Source organism: Strongylocentrotus purpuratus, unplaced genomic scaffold (genome assembly GCF_000002235.5).
Source record: "Strongylocentrotus purpuratus isolate Spur 01 unplaced genomic scaffold, Spur_5.0 spur5_scaffold_1, whole genome shotgun sequence".
Classification (NCBI taxonomy): Eukaryota; Metazoa; Echinodermata; class Echinoidea; order Camarodonta; family Strongylocentrotidae; genus Strongylocentrotus; species Strongylocentrotus purpuratus.
The window spans coordinates 48,212,396-48,226,779 of NW_022145594.1; positions in this window are offsets into that span (position 1 = coordinate 48,212,396).

Genomic DNA, 14,384 nt, shown 5'->3' on the forward strand with positions numbered 1-14,384 from the left:
ACTGTTTCTAATTTAGGGAAGAAAATTCGTTACGCTGCGAGCAAGGTTACTTGTAGAAACGTCAAATGTCGGGTGATGATCTTGTCTTGACATTAACATAGAGAGCCTCCTTCCTACATGGTGTTATAATTTAATAATTATTACATGGCTATAGTAATTTTAAATAATATTAAAATCATCCCTCTTACACGTCAACAAGGTCAATCGCCCCATGTTGTTCATACCAATGATCTACTTTATGCACAATCTTAAGTTGATTAACCCTCCCGCTACAAGTCAGGAAGTAATCGCACACAATGTCATTGACAGACTACAATATAATAATAAGTCTTGCGGGAATTTCCATCTTGAAAAGAATGTCAAAACACTATGAACATGACAGACAATGAAAGCGGACAAAATATACAGTTCCTCAGGTAAACAAAGGAACATCCCTTCACTGCTATTATGTAAAAATGTGTAGAACAGGTGAATATGCATGTGACACCTGTCCTACACATTTTTACATAATAGCAGTGAAGGGATGTCCATTTTTACCTGAGGAACTGTATATTTTGTCCGCTTTCATTGTCTGTCATGTTCATAGTGAAAGGACGTCTGGATTCGCTGATTGTTGGCTTGGTGTGTTTAGAACAGCAAACATAATACATTTCCAGTATAAACTTCACACACACACACACACGCACCCACCCACACATTCTCCTCTTTGCTTTTCGGTAATTTCTATTCATGTTTTTATTGAATATTAAAACAATACAAATAATTCTTCAAAATATAATTCTTTTTCATTATAATAAAAAGACTTGATTAACTTAATACATGTACAATCACAAATTACTGTCGATTATTTTTGGAATGAAGTATGTTATATAATGAAACGAATTATTATCCCTGCCCTTACTACCCAACCCCAACCATGCAAAAGAACACACACAGACACACACACACCACACCAATGCGTTTCCCTTCATGCACACTCACAACCAACATGGAGGGGGACAAACATGACAAAGAAGAGACAAAGTAAGGATTTCATTAATGTATTTTCGATTATTGTGGGGCAATTATCGTTGAGTTTAAGTTACTAATTTTTGTAAAAATTTCTTTAGATTTAAATAAAGATAAATAACACATCTGTAAAACAATTATATTAAAGCGAAACTCGAATGTTAATATTCTAAACATAATCAAATAATGACTGGGAACCCCCCCCCCAAAAAAAAAAAAAAAAAAAAAAAAAAAAATATATATATATATATATATATATATATATTTCTACATTTGCAACAGAAAATTTGGAATTGTCTAAATTCGCTAGCGTAGGACTGGTAGATTTAAATGATTGAATTTTGGGGGAAATACTCAGATCAGATACAATGGCAGTTGGTAGTTTCTTTTTCTGTAAGGTTTCTTCTTGTTGAGCGGAATGCCGTACCACTTAATCACATGATATTATTTGCATGATGTTACATGTATTTGCATCACAATGCCCATCAGGATCAACTCACGGATGAGCGAGATCGAAATATGTTTTCTTTTGTTTGGTTGGTTAGCTCTTGACTTATTTGACTTATGCCGTCCACGCAGGCCAGGGGCCTCGTGATGGCTTCTGTATGGCGATGGTATGCCAAGTCTTTCTGTCTGCAGCCAATCTTGATGCATCTGTCAGCCTTGGTATGGATCTTGCTTTGCAGTCCTCTGAGATGCAGTCAGCCATCTTTTGTTTCCTTCAACAGCAATTTTGGGGTATCTTGTGGGTTTCATTCGTAGGACGTGACCAAAATATTTGAGTCATTTAGTCGAGACTTTGTCCATGACATCTTGTTCGAGGTTGAGGGATTCTTTGATGTGCGTGTTTCGGAGCTTGTCTAGCCTTGTCACCCCATCATGCGACGGAGGCATGCCACTTCGAATGCTTGAAGCCTGTTGCTATCTTCTTTCCTTACTGTCCAGGATTCTGCCCCATACAGCAGTATAGAGAGGATAAGTGTTTGGTACAGTTGCATCTTTGTATGGCTACTGATGCTTTCTGATGTCCAGATGTTGTTTAATCTTTGGAAAGCTGCTCCTGCTTTCTTGATACGGTTTTTGATGTCACTTGAACTTGAGCCGTTTTCAGCTATTCCCCCCCCCCCCAGGTACACAAAATCTTCCATCTGTTTCAGTCTGTCGTTGGCTATGTCAATGTTAAGGTTACACTTTCTTTTGCTGATAACTTGCACTTCTGTCTTGGCTATGTTTACCTTGAGTCCAAGGTCACATCTTGCCTTGTAGACTTTGTCCACAAGTGTCTGTAGTTCCTCTGGTGTTTCTGCTATTTGGACGATGTCGTCTGCAAAACGTAGATTGTTTATGCAGGTTCCTTGGATTTTAGCTCCTATTTGGACTTCGTCCATTGCCATGATCATTACTAGCTCGAGGAGTATATTGAAAAGTTGTGGGGAGATGGCACACCCCTGCCTGACTCCAACGGTTGTCTTGAACCACTCTGTCAGCTCTCCATTTACTCTGACCGCACCCTGGGATTGTTCGTACAGTGCTTGTAGCAGTCGTATCAGCTTGCTAGGATAGCCAAAACATCCCATCGCCTTCCACAGACCCTTCTGCCATACCGAATCAAAAGCCTTCTGAAAGTCGATATAGCAGCAGTACAGGCTTCTATTCTTTTCCAGGTATTTTTCAGATATTTATCTTAGCGTGAATATTTGGTCCGTCGTAGCCCTGCCTGGTCTGAATCCTGCCTGGGATTCAGAGAGGATTTCTTCTGTTCCTTTGAGGATTCTCCTTTGTAGAATTCACGACTTGCCTTCTTCTGCTTGAAAATGGCATTTGCGATAGCTAGATTGTTGGCCATGCAAAAGTTCAAAAGCTTTTCTCCTCTGTTGTTAATTTCTCCATATCCATGATGTCCTATGACGTTCTTCCAGCTGTCCCAGTCGCTCTTTTGCGTTTAGATCACCTTGCACTATCAGTATGTCCTTGTTAGGAGTGTCATCTATTTTTTGTTGGAGCAGGTCATAAAATGTGTCTATCATTTCCTCTCTGTCTGCCGTGTTTGGTGCATACACCTGGATTATTGTTAAGGCTCCAGCCTTTGTTTGGAATCTGGCTGATATCAGTCTAGGGGATATGGTGTTATATCCCAGGAGTGCTTTTTGTGCTTGTTTGTTGAGGATCAGAGCAACCCCTCTCCTGTGTACATCTTCCTCGCTAGCACACAGTACTTTGTATCCTCCTTCAGCGAAATCTCCTGATTCTTTCCAGTGGGTCTCCGAGACTCCAATAACTTCCCATTTGATTTTTTCAAGTTGGTTCAGTAGAAGGTCTAGTTTTCCATCTTGATTTAGAGTACGCACATTCCGTGTGCCAATACCTATCAGTTTTTTTGCTGTTAGTAGAGCCGTTCTTTCTTTTGGATTATCAACATGATCGTCGTCGGCCCGTCGGTCGAAATGGCTGGTTAGTGTTATCAGGGGCTTTAACCCTGGTGCTATTTAGGCTTTCCATCATTCATACAGTTTCGCTCATTTGGTTACACTAGGCGGATGAGACACTCCTCTCCTAGCCACCCTGGTCTGTCCGCCACCAAATGAACAAGTCAGATGGCTCACAACCCCTACCGGCTTGAAGGTAGACCAGGACGTTTACCTTGATCCTCACAAGTTGGTCCTTCCCTCACACTGCATGCGTAGTGCTACCGGGAAGGGTCTCCCCCTTGTGCTCCATAATAAAATGGGAGGGTCAAGATTTATAGGGGGTATTATGGTTAGCTCTAGTTATATGTATTTTCCTTGGTTTCGTTTTTGGACCATAGTATGATCCAACTGAATTGAATCAGGTACCTGCTCAATGTCACGTCACCAGACGGTGAATTACAGATTTACGCAGCCTATGTCTTTCATTTCATTCTGGTTATCCGTCACTTCAACATGAACATATGTTTGGTTCGTTAGTGTATTTTGCTCTGGTTTCGTTTTTGGACCATAATATGATCCAACTGACTTGCATCAGGTACCTGCTCAATGTCAAGTGACCAGACGGTGAATTACAGACTTACGCAGCCTTTATATTTCAATTCATACGGTTTAACAATCCGTCACTTCTACAAGGAATCCGATTGAACGAAGCACATGACTTGTGCAAAGGAAATGTGCATTAGATTGATTTCTAGATCATTTTCTTCGACACACTTCATGTTTTGGCATCTGTCGATCAACCCGGATACATGGCCTGGAGTCAAACTCTCCTCTTATCTTGCGAAAGAAACATTTTAAACGCCTTTATTACACCTTCTAGAAGAGACATCTCATGTCACTTGTTGCCAGTTACTTTTATTTGATTATATGATTATGATTAAGATTATATGTGAATCCTTTTAGCTCGGCTTTAATTAATTAACTAATTCTAAGGAGAGGACTCGACGCCTCATTCCACGATTAATTTCGCATTTGGATCTATGCAACCAGTGAGTATGATAATTTTGACTGGTACGTTGCCTCTAAATTTTGTTGATCCCAGCAACAGCCACTGTATAAGCTCATCTGAATAGAGTTACATTTAAATCCATGTATATAATGCAAAACCCTAATTCTTAGTAAATATCATACACAAATAGTATTTTATTGCATCTTTCATGAAAGGCAGTTTCACAATTGTATTACACATGAATTACACGAATTGGATATATATTACACGAATTGGATATATACATTGTGGAAACTTACATAACATTTAGTTTAAAATTATTTAAACGTGTCACGTTACTACTTCCTAAATACCATAAACAATTAAAAAATAGTTAACGAACATAATTTCAACCAAAGAAAAAAGAAAAAAGTTATAAACATAATTACATACCAACATAATGTATAAATTATACAACAGTTCGTCATGTTACAATATTGCAGTTGTAGGTTTATTGGTAAAATAATCAAGGATAGCGGCAAGAGCAGTGGTATGAACGTTTAGTATACCCCCGCTTATCCCGAAACGGTGCGTTAAATCATCGGTACTCCGTCCTCAACGCACCCTTTCGAGACAAGCGGGGGGGGGGGGGGGCTTTCGAAAGGGAGCGTCGAAAGCACCACACTGCCCTGCACAGCACCCTTTCTAGGTAAGCCGGCCATTTGTGCCACGGCACGCGTCGTGACGTGTTCTTTTTTTTTCACCCAAATCTATTTGTAATATAAAGCAATATAGAGTAATTTTGTTATAATGTGATGTTTCAACACCAACCTATACCTACCAAATTCGTAACATAATCGGCTTAGCAGTACAAAGTCGGCCTAAAAGTTACGGTATGTTTCATTTCGCTTGAATCTCATTGGTATCTTATTTTAGAGTATGCTAGAGCCTAAATAAATTTCATAAATATTGATCAACAAGTAAACATATCGGAAGAATGTAATGTGAACATTTCAAATGGCAACAAGTGAAGTATTGAAATATGGACCCATGTGTTTTTCACCGTTTACATGGTATCACTATGAATATGGCGGACAAAGAAAGCGGACAAAATATACAGTTCCTCGGGTAGACAAAGGAACATCCCTTCACTGCTTTTATGTAAAAATGTGTAGAACAGACAGGTGAATATGCATGTGACACCTGTTCCACACATTTTTACATAAAAGCAGTGAAGGGATGTTCCTTTGTCTACCCGAGGAACTGTATATCTTGTCCGCTTTCATTGTCCGTCATGTTCATAGTGTATCTATGCCTTAATATACTTTGACTTGTTTTGATATTCTTTTACTTATGTACAAAACTGCAAAAAGAAATGTTTCTATAAAATTCAGGTTTTCAGAATCTTATCAACTTCGGCTTAATTGTTAAAAGCCCTCTTAGGTTAAAGTATAGCATGCCATACCTAAATACATCAATGTAGTTCGGTATTTACGTTTTAGGGATTTCACTTATTTCCTGAATTACACCAGATACCTATATGTATATGTGAAATCTTGTTAAGGATGGTGGACCTGAATATCAGGTAGGAGTCATAGAAAGAAGTCAAAATATTGTTTCCATTTTCCAGTATTATGTCTGTTTTACTTTTCTCGTATATTATTCAGCGAGGAATGTTTGTATCAAATTGGAACGAAGTAATACCAAATATGGACATGCTAACTCTTCAAATAGTTTTCCATTGTAATTTTATTCTAAAGAATCTATTCAACAAATCTGTTTTGAGCTTCTAAGCACCCACGCGCCTCAGGTCACAATCAGTCATCATAAAATGATTTTTTTTTTTTTTTTTTGTTAATGTAAAACCTACCATCGTGAACATCATTACAAATGATTTCAATCAAGGTACGTTTCCTTTCAGAATATTCCTTTCAAATGCGTTTCTTTCTTCTTTTACCCTAGTTTCAAGCCCAGCCGTGTGAAATATATGATTCCCCTACAATGCTAGCCGTCCTAATACATTATTTTAGCGGTTTGAATGTGAGAGAGAGACAGAGAAAGGAAGAATTAGGGAGCAGACGGAGAGAAGGAGAGAGAGATGGAAAAGGCGAGACCAATGAATGAAGAATTGGAGATAGATCGAGAGAGAGAAAGAGAGAGAAAGGAAGAAAGAGGGAGCAGACAGAAAGAATGAGAGAGGGAGAGAAGAGAGAGCGATGAAAGAGTGAGGGAGAGAGATCGAGATGGAAAAGAGCGAGACCGATGAATTAAGAATGGGAGAGAGATCGAGAGAGAGAAAAAGGAAGTTTTAACAATAGACCTATGCATGGCCATCGAAAGGCCGGGCACTTCAATACTATCAAATCCACATTAAAAAGAGACACATATTCAATTTCTTTTGAGATTATACATCACAATTAGATTTTCGATATATAAACATGCATGGTCCATGGTTGAAACATTAATGAGCCAAAAGAATCATTGTAAGTTTGTTCCACATTTAGTAAAGAGAAAAAGTACTAGTTGCACAAAATATTGATCATTAAGACGAGTATAGCCGTGTGTTGGGCTATATCTGAGTGCCTGTGTTTATTTCGCAAATTAAAGCCCAACTGCACCACTTGTAGCTACTTGCTCCCTCTATAAAGAAAACAATGCCTAAGCGGTGCCCATTGGTCCCCCATGATCCTCTTTTTCTTAAGTTAATTGAGAGCTGAGTTGATGAGATTTGGAATTTTCTAGATTCACTAGTGTAGTAGATTTAAATGATTGAATTGTGGGAAAAGTACTCAGATACAACGGTATAGTTGATATATAGTCCCCTCCCCCCATTGTCATTTAAAGTAGTTTCTGGCATCAGACGAGGGTTTCTACTTGTTGAGCGGAATACCCTACATTTGCATCACAATGCCCATCAGGACCGACTCCGGCGGATGAGCGAGATCGAAATATGTTTTCTTTTGTTTGGTTCGTTAGTTCTAGTTATATGTATTTTGCTCTGGTTTCGTTTTTGGACCATAATATGATCCAACTGACTTGCATCAGGTACCTGCTCAATGTCAAATCACCAGACGGTGAATTACAGACTTACGCAGCCTTTGTCTTTCATTTCATACGGGTTATCCGTCACTTCTACATGGAATCCGATTGAACGAAGCATATTTTTTGCAAAGGGAATCTGCATTAGATTGATTTCTAGATCATTTTCTTCGACACACTGCATGTTTTGACATCTGTCAACCCGGATTCATGGCCTGTAGTCAAACTCTCCTCTTATCTTGCGAAAGAAACATTGTAAACGCCTTTATGAGACGTTCTAGAAGAGACCTCTCATGTCACTTGTTGCCAGTTACTCTAATTTGAACTGTGTAAGATTATATGTGAATCCTTTCAGCTCGGCTATAATTGGATAACTATTTCTGAGGAGAGGACTCGACGCCTCATTCCACGATTCATTTCGCATTTAGCAGGATCTAGGCAGTGAGTATGCTATATAATTGTTGACTCGTTACCTCTACATTCTGTTGATCCCAGCAACAGCCACTGTATATAAGCTCATCTGAATAGAGTTACATTTAATCCATGTATATAATGCAAAACCCCAATTCTTAGTAAATATCATACACAATTTTACTAAATGTTATTTGTATTGTGAGAACGATGAGAAGGTGGCTATACCCACATTAGCATATAATAGTTTATTTATTCAGAAATCACATTGCAGCCCGATGGCTGAATTGCACGATATTTTACAATTCTGTGACACAAAAACATGATATTATAATGAACCTTGTATAAAGCATTACACGAAATAATAACTGCATTAAAAAATTAGAAACATAATATATTCAACAAATATTCTTTTACATTTTAAACCGAAATAGCTCGACATTAGATGGTATAAAGGCACATAGATTAATAGATGATCGGATTGAGAGAGGGAGAGAGAGAATCAAGAAGGAAGAGAGAAATAGTTGGGAGTCAGAGAGAAGGTGGATAGAGAAAGAGGAAGATATAGAAAGGGAGAGGGAGTGAGGGACAGATGAAGATAGAGAAAGAGAGGGGGAAGTTTGAGAAAGAGAGAGAGAGAGAGAGAGAGCGAGAGAGAGAGAGAGAGAGAGAGCGAGAGAGAACGATAGAGAAAGATGGACATTAAAAAATTAGAAACATAATATATTCTAAAAACATTCTTTTACACTTTAAACCGAAAAAGCTCGACATTATTAGATGGTGTATTAAAGGCACATATAGATTAATAGATGATCAGATTGAGAGATTAAGATTTGGGAGTCAGAGAGAAGATGGAGAGAGAAAGAGGAAGATATAGAAAGGGAGAGGGAGTGAGGGACAGATGAAGATAGAGAAAAAGAGGGGGGAGGCTGATGGAGAGAGGGAGAGAGAATGATGGACAGAGACAGAAAGAGGGGGAGAGGGAGAAAGAGAGGATAAAATAAGAGTAATTGTACGTGAGAGAAGAATATCTCAAGCAGCGATATGACAGCAAGAGTAAAAGAGGGAGGTAGACAATAAAGGAAAATTGAAAGAAAGAAGAAGAAGATAACAAAGAGGAAGAACTAATTTTGGAAGAAAAATACCATGAGGGAAAAACTAAGAACCAGAAGTGACAAAACCAGAAATAAGGCTTAGGTATGTTTTTTTTAAATGTTTCATCGTCAGAGAGAGAGCCGAACCAGGTACACTTATTACATGTACATGATATATTGATATGAGGATATTGTAAAATAAAATTCAGTCCATTATTAAAAAGGTGATATGTTTGAAATACTACATAAAAAGGTAAAAGTAGATGAACTATAAACAGATTCCTCAAAAAATAAAAATAGGATATTATTTACATTTAAAACATAAAATATGTAAAATGTTGGATGCGAGGGAGTAGGCAATAACAAATGCATAGGCAGATGTATATATTAAAGGATGTTGATGAAGTTGGAGTGCGAGAGAGAGAGAGAGAGAGAGAGAGGGGGGAGAGAGAGAGAGAGGGAGAGAGAGAGGGGGAGAGAGAGAGAGAGAGAGGGAGAGTGAGAGAGAGAGGGGGGAATAAGATAGAAAAAGTAGTATGTGAGAGAACGAATAACAGAAGGGAGGAATGAGTAACATAGTAAAAGAGAGAAAATGGAAGGAGGTGAAAGAGAAAGTCCAAATTCATCAATATCCACATCTAAGATATGGGTAACCGAACATCATCCCTAGATTATAACTACATTGATACCAATATCCACGTACATGATATCATCAAAGGCAATCGTATGATGATTATTATCAGTCTTATTAGACTTTTCATGAGGTATTGTTTAGTGTGTCAATAAAGAAGGGATAGGGCCTTTTCTGTACCTTTCTGTCCTACAGCGTATTTGTTGGTAGTGGGTTTTATTTCTAAGTGATCGGGAACCTTCATGTTGTCTTCTAAGGGGTTAACATCTATTGAAGTGGCTAGATTTCGCGAGGGCCTAGGCAAATTCCTTACAAAGATGAATCTGTCTAACTTTAAGTTTTTCAAGCTGTGTGTATTTCAGCTCTCCGTCGTAAGATGAATAAGCAGAACCCATGATCAAACGATATCTTAAGTTTATTAAGTCTAAACCAGGGCAAGAATAAGGCATCTTGGCTCTGGTAACGTATGGAACATCATCTTGTTCGAAGCGGTTCCCTAAAGATCCCCGGTAGAATAGTGGACTTTACATTTAATGAACCTAGAAAAGGTCTTTCCGGCGTCGGCGTCGGAGCTTCCTGGAATTAGTGTATTACAAGCTTCTGAAGGGAGTAGGACTCACTTCTGATGTTTATTTTGTAATTTAATGCCATGTATAGTTACTAAAGTTCAAGTAAAGATCGGAATAGTAATGACAAAACATTAATTACCTTCCATTATAGTTTCACATTATGTGATAATTGCATAGTAATTTCAGGTCATTCACGTGCAAAGTACCTTTAAAGGTAAAGACCAGTTATGGTCATGCGATTGCATTGTGAAAGAAACGTTGTGGAATCGATCAGAAAAGGTTGATCATCTAGCATATACGTTTTGGTGTGTACTGCAAGGTTCTGGAATCATCAAAATGATAAGAAATATGGCCCAGTCTTCGTAAAGTTACAAGCACTATACACAGAAAGATGTATATGGGACTATACGCACACGTGCGCGACACGTGCGTTTATCTCTCACATACCATGTAGATAAACTAATTTACCAAATATAACAATTAGTAGGCGGTTTACCGGCAACATTTTTATCATCATGTATAAGTCAAAACATATTCTTTCACATGATTGGTAATAAGAGCATCCATTTCATTTTTCAAATAGGGGCGTTTCCAATACTGGTCTTTACCTTTAAAAAAACAAAGAAAATGCAATAAATTATCATTAATTCATTGCATTTTACCCCAGTCACCAACAGAAAAACAAATCCCCTATAGGGCCATGCATTACGGTTCAAGGCATGCCCACTTGAGGATTTTTTTTTTGGGGGTCGGGGCAAAATGCAATGAATTATTAATAATTTACTGCATTTTCTTATTTGAGGGAACTGCCCCCTACCCTAGCCCCCGCTTAGTACAGTCATGGTTCAGTGGCAAAGCAAGCGGCCTCGTAACTGCGAGGCCCCAGGATCAACACCGTGTCGATGTGCTATATTAGTGCCCTTTTGTGGGGCATTAATCCTCTTTACTGTCATTTATGACTTAAGGGCGTAATTAAGTCCCCTAGTTGATAACCATAGTAGCATACACATGATTTAGCAGTCACGCGAAACAAACACTGCCGATTATTATTCAATAAAATCTGAGAATGTATAATATTATCTAGATCTATTAGGAATAAATCATTGTCAAAATATTTCCATAAATTGGGGTATAAAAAAATATTCCAAATTTATGAGCAACAGTGTATTTCGTATCGAGGCCGGAAGAATGTAATCTGACCATTTCAAATGGCAACAAGGGATGTATTGAAATATGGACCCATGTGTTTTTCACCGTTTACATGGTTTCTATGCCTAGATATACTTTGTCTACTTTGTTATTCTTTTACTTATGTACAACGCTGCTTAAAGAAATGTTTCTATAAAATTCAGGTTTTCCCAATCTATTCAACATTAGCTTAACGGTTACAAGCCCTCTATAGCATGCCATACTGATACATAAATACATAAATGTAGTTTTGTATTTACGTTTTAGGGTTTTCACTTATTTCCTGAATTACATTATGATATACTGTATGTATATGTGAAATCTTGTTAAGGGTGGTGGTACTGAACATAAAGGTACTATGTCCCATTTACAGGCCAACAAAATGAAAAGGTTAAAATCCAACGGCTTTTGAAAGACAATACTAATTTAGAACTTCCCTCAAAACGAAAGGGTTTGAAAATGGCTATTGGTAGGAAAATAACGACCCTTAGTTGTCGAATCGACTTAAGTGATTGCAATCACCTGAGTAATCTGATTTTTAGACCTTTTTACCGAATAGTCGTAAGTTTTGTGCTGCACACAGATTCAATCAGTTTAATTTTGACCATTACAAGTAGTGGGTTATTGACAAATGCTCATGTACCTGTTACAGCTCATTTTATATATGTTATTACCAAAGATAAAATATGTCAGTTAGTCACTCAATAGTGTCTGGCACTGTGGCAGCGAAGTCTAAAAGGTAAACGGGCTTCCTTGCATAATTTGAATACTAGGAAAATTGTAATGATTAAATTTCACAGACATACATGAAATATTCATAATTTCTGCAAAGTTCGACAGAATCTGACGTTGGCTACAAAAGGGACATAGTACCTTTAGGTGTCATAAAGAGAAGCCAAAATATTGTTTCCATTTTCCAGTATTATATTACGTCAGTTTTAGTTTCCCCTACATTATTCAGCGAGGAATGTTTGTATCAAATCGGAACGAAGTAATACCAAATTTGGACATGCTTACACTTCAAATAGTTGTCCATTGTAATTTTATTCTAAAGAATCTATTCGACAAACCTGTTTTGAGCTTCTAAGCACCCACGCGCCTCAGGTCACAATCAGTCATCATAAAATGATTTTTTTTTTTGTTAATGGAAAACCTACCAGCGTGAACGTCATTACAAATGATTTCAATCAAGGTACGTTTCCTGTCAGAATATTCCTTTCAAATGCGTTTTTCTTTCTTCTTTTACCCTTGTTAAAAGCCCAGCCGCGTGACATATCTTAGTCTCCTACGATGCTGTTACATGATATAAAGAGTGTGCCAGTCTGTACATCACGGTATGACTACAACGGGGATCAGACATAAATTTGTGTCGTCTCCAGGCAAAGTCACTCTTTTGTCTCTTTCTCTCTCTCTCTCTCTCTTTCTCTCTCTTAAAAAAAAGAATCCAGGGTCCATGAGCAAATCTATATCCTTTACAAAATGTATACAAAGAAGAAGGGAGAAAAAAACAACACTACACTCAAAATCAGTAACAAAACACAATGTTTTTAATTTAGGGAAGAAAATTCGTTAGGCTGCGAGCAAAGTCACTTGTAGAATCGTCAAATGTCGGATGGTGATTTTGTTTTGACATTAACATAGAGATCTTCCTTCCTACATGATGTAATAATGACATAATTATTACATGGCTATAGTAATTTATAAATAATATTAAAATCATGCCTCTTACACGTCAACATGGGCAATCGCCCCATGTTGTTTATACCAATGATCTACTTTATGCACAAAAGTTGATTTACCCTCCCGCTACAAGTCAGGGAAGTAATTGCACACAATGTCATTGGCAGACTAAAATATAATAATGAGTCTTGCAGGAATTTCCATCTTGAAAAGAATGTCAAAAGGACGTCTGGATTCGCTGATTGTTTGCTTGCTGTGTTTGGAACAGCAAACATAATACATGTTCGTATAAACTACACAAGCACCAACCCACACATTCTCCTTTTTGCTTTTCCGCAATTTATATTCATGTTTCTATTGAATATTAGGACAATACAAATAATCCGTTTTCATTATAATAAAAAAAATCGAATATCTTAATACATGTACAATCACAAATTACTGTCGGTTATTTTTTGGAATGAAGTATGTCATATCATAACAAGAATTTTAACCCCTCCTCCGCCTCCCCCCCCCCACTTAGTGTTATTTAGGGTACGCATATGCGTGTTCCCTCCTTTTGAAAACACCCCCTAAGTCCGGTGTGTAAAGTCAATAGGGACTTTTAGATTTGCACGAAGACAATGTGGATTGCTATACGGTCGACGTCCTTTTAATGCACTGCCTTGAATGGACGTCACACGTATCAGTCCACGCAAATCTAAAAGTCCCTATTTTTGTGTATGTATACGAGCCGGACTTTGGTGCTTGAAAAGTACCCCTTTATCGGACATTTTGGTAAAACGCATGCGGTTATTTCGACCCCGGAATGGGGGGGGGGGGGGGGGGGGGGGGGGCCGGGCCCTGCCCTTACTACCCAAAGCCCAACCATGCAAAAGAACACACCCAGACACACGCACTACGTCAATGCGTTTCCCTTCATGCACACTCACAACCAACATGGAGGGGGACATCACAAAGAAGAGACATAGTAAGGCTAGGCCTACATTACGCTTCGGGTTTTTTTCCTGCTGCGTTCGGATTTCATAAATGTCTTATCGATTATTGTGCGGCAATTATCGTTGAGTTTAAATTACTAATTTTTGTAAAAATTTCTTTAGATTTAAATAATGATAAATAACACACCTGTAAAACAATTATATTAAAGCGAAACTCAAATGTAAAAAATTCAAAACATAATCAAATAGTGACCGGGAAACCAGAGCCTGGCAAACCATTAACCCCCCCCCCCCCCTGCAACAGAAGATTTGGAATTGTTCAAATTCGCTAGTGTAGGCCTAGTAGATTTAAATGATTGAATTGTGGGGAAAATACTCAGATCAGATACAATGGCAGTTGATATATATTGAAGCCCCCCCCCCCCCCCAT